We start from the raw sequence: 3695 nt of genomic DNA, 5'->3' as shown, positions 1-3695 counted from the left end.
TCCCAAGGAAGCCTCCCTTCTCCATCACCTTGGCTGAGCCAGCAAGGGGAGCCCCTGGGGCTCGTGTGCACCTTGAGCTAAAAGGGGCTACACCTAGAGTAGAGGTTGGTCAACTACAGCCCATGGGCGAAGGGCAGCCCTCCACCATTCTTTATAAATAAAGTTTTATTGGAACACAGCCACATTCACTCACTTACATACTGTCGACAGCAGCTTTACCACTACAGTGGCAGAGTTGAATTGTCATGGCTGAGAACAAATGGCCTGCAAAGCCCAAGATATTTCCTACCTGGTTCTTTACAGAAAACCGCCAACCCATGCTCAAGGAGCTGAGCAAGGTTGCTAAGACTCCGGCCTCTTGAGTTAAACTGCCTGGGTTCACCTCCAAGATTCTTCTTCCTCCGACTCTTACCAGCTGTGTGACCTGGCCACCCGGTGCCTCAGTCTCCCCACCTTTCTCACTGAGCTGCTGTAGGATGAAATTGGTTAAAATAAGGAAGAGTCCCAGACCAGTGCCTAACACATGGTGTTTAATGTCTTATTCTGGGAAACACCCCAGGAACTTGGGGAGTAACCTCAGAACCCTGTACCTTTTCATATCTTCTTGAACCCTGTACCTTTTCATATCTTCATATCAAGCAGGCAGATGGCCTTTCTTGCTATGCAGCTCTTACTGGGCCAATAATGCCACCATTGGCCAGAGATCGAAAAGACCATTAAAACCAACAAATAAAATTAAAACAGGGCATAACGAAAATAATAGGCTTATTTCTTTCCAAAATGGGCCAATAATGCCACCATTGGCCAGAGATCGAAAAGACCATTAAAACCAACAAATAAAATCAAAACAGGGCATAACGAAAATAATAGGCTTATTTCTTTCCAAAATAAATGTCACTGGAACAAATTGTTCGAGCCACCAGCCTTATTGTTTATGGATTTATTCACTGTTTATCTCCCTCTGTATTGGTGACACAATCAATAATTGCCTGTAAATTCCAGGGCTTTATTAGAAGGACCATTTAGAGAATGAAAGGTGGCCTCTTGTTACTTTGATTACTTCACAAAGGCCTGGGCCATGATCGTGGGTGCTCAGGACAGCTTTGGAGGCTGATTGCAAATTCATGGCAAGGGCCAACTGGGTTTGGGTAGGGTTGTGAACATCCCCTGTTTCCAGGTAGGACCCTAAAGCAGCACCCAGACCCACATGTGCATTCATGTGTGTGTCTATCAATATGTCTGTCACTTGCCGTCTCTTAGTGTCTGCTTCTTTTTTGTTCTGTTGATGCCTCTGTCTTGTCTCTTTCCTCCTGGGTCTGTCTCCCTTAGGCACTGTCGTTATCTCTGTGAGCCTCCATCTCACACACCTACGCACACAGGATTCGCCCCTTGCAATGAATCCCCACCCACGTAGGGTGGTGGCAGAGATGAGCAGAACAGAAAGAAGCCCATGGAAGAACAGACAGCATCCCCCCTTCCAGGGATGATGAGGAAAATGGCGGAGCCTGAATTTCCAGAAGCAGCAGGTTAGATTCTAAAGTCTGAGAGTGTCCTCTGGGCAGAATTCGACCCTGGAGAAAATGTTGGGCATGCGGTGAAAAGACAGGAGCCTTTTAGATGAGGGATACTCCTGATGGCCTTTCCTATGCAGGAAGCCACCAACTTCCTGCCAGCAACACCTACTGCACACCTACTATCCGCCTTAGTGCTAGCGCCGGGACGCCCATGAAGAAGACGCTCCAGAGCTGCTGCCTGGAGGGGAAGCCCCCAAATCAGGGCTCACTGTGAAGCATGACAAGGCGTCTTAATGGGGGGATTGTTAGGAAGCCACAGGAGGACCAGGAGCCAGGGTTAGGCAGGGAGAACACCCACTTATTTCTCCACCAGGGTGCTCTGCTCAACCTTCCCAGCCTGCAGGGACACTAACCCTTTCCCTGTCTACCTTGGCGCTGGGACAGGTCATGGTTGAGCTGAAAGGCACCTGTGTACAGAGGGCTCCAGGAAACAGGAAGAAGCTGATGTTCCGGCTCCTGCGGGGCCTTTAAGAAATGTCACAAACAAGCAGGCAGAGAGAAGCTGTGAGGACATTTTGGTCCTGCACAAAGAACAAACATCTATATGGGAATCCTGCCATGGAGGTGCACTAGCAGGAAGCAGCAGGGGTGAATGGGGCCTGCCAACAGGGAGGGGATGGGTGCTGCTGTCAGGCCTGCAGATCCCTTCTAGATAGCTTGCCTCCCTGCCTGACAGCCCTTCCAGGACAGGTAGATAGCATTCCCCTCATTTTACAAAGGAGGACATCAAGGCCCAGAGAGGTGTGCCCCAAAACGACACAACTAGTAAGTGGCAAACCCAGGTCTGTCTGATCCCAAAATTCATTCTTCTTTCCCAGCATCACAAGTGTTTCACTACCTGATTCTTTCAAGACCAAGACCACATGCCCTGCATTTGCCTCTTCTGGCAGGACATGTCTACAATAGGAAGTGACATATTGTAGTGGCTGAGAAAGGGACCCCAGCAACCCCAGACTAAAGACATCTAGCTTAGCATCTCCAGGGAGAAAAAAGCTTTTCTCTCCCCAGTTTCCATACATCTATCCCAGGGAAGACTAATTGGCCTTGCTTGAATCCCATGCTCACTCCTGAACCAATCACAGGAAATCACATTCCTTATGACAGCATGGGGTGCCATGATGGATGCACCCCCACCCAGGAGAACAGGTAGGTATTTAATCTTGACTTGGAGGGTCAGGGAAAGCTTCCCAGAGGATGTGATTTCTTACACTGAGGCCTGAAGGATGAATAGGCACCTTCCAGGCAGAGGCAAGGGACAGTGTCAACCAGAGAGACTAGCAAGTGCAAAGGCCCAGGACACTCCACAGCTCATCTCACTCATTGCCATATCGCCTGTGCCTGGTACCCCACCTGCTTTCCCACAGACACTCAGAGAATGCTTCAGGAATGAATTCCACAATTGGCCATGTGGCCTCAGACAAGTCACTTGCCCTCTCTGAACATCAGCTTCCTTCTCCATCTGGTGATTTAACTATCCTAACCTTCCAGGACTGTGCAAGAATCCGATTTGTTCAGTCTCCAAATATTCATCGAGCTTTTACTGCAGGAGACAAGACCTGCCATGGAAAAGAAGGGCATGCTTGGAGCTTATGCATATGGCCTTGAATCAGAAGGGAGACATAGGGAAGTACAGGACAGAGGGAAAGGCCCAAGGACAGTAAGGGTGGACAACGGGCCCTCAAGTCAGGGAGGAGTGGGGCAGCTTGCAGCAATTCATGCCCTCCCGTGCCCCACTCCCCATCCTCATACTATCTCCTCCCCTCCCCCTCCCCTCCCCCCTCCCCTTGAGCACGTACTACCCTGGGGCTCCCTTATCTGAGCCTAGGCCAGCCAGGCTAGGACTGTAGGGCTTTTCTCCTGTGACTTTGCTGGGCAATTTCATAACCTGAATAACAGGTTGCAATTATCTCTGGCAGGAGGAAGGAGAAAAACTATTTCAGATTTGGGTGGCTGCAGAGGAAACTTCTGCCCCTCCCTGCATACCTGTGCCAGGTGTCATTCCCCCTCCCGGCCCCAGCAGGCCAATGCTGGGCTTCAGCTCCAGAGCGCCCACAGTCTGTGGGGTGAGCAGGTTGGGGACTCAAGAGACCAGAGAACCCTGCATGTGCTGGGTGGGTAGCC

This window comes from Galeopterus variegatus, unplaced genomic scaffold, assembly GCF_000696425.1.
Source record: "Galeopterus variegatus unplaced genomic scaffold, G_variegatus-3.0.2 Scaffold6626, whole genome shotgun sequence".
Taxonomy (NCBI): domain Eukaryota; kingdom Metazoa; phylum Chordata; class Mammalia; order Dermoptera; family Cynocephalidae; genus Galeopterus; species Galeopterus variegatus.
This window is presented reverse-complemented; position numbering follows the sequence as displayed.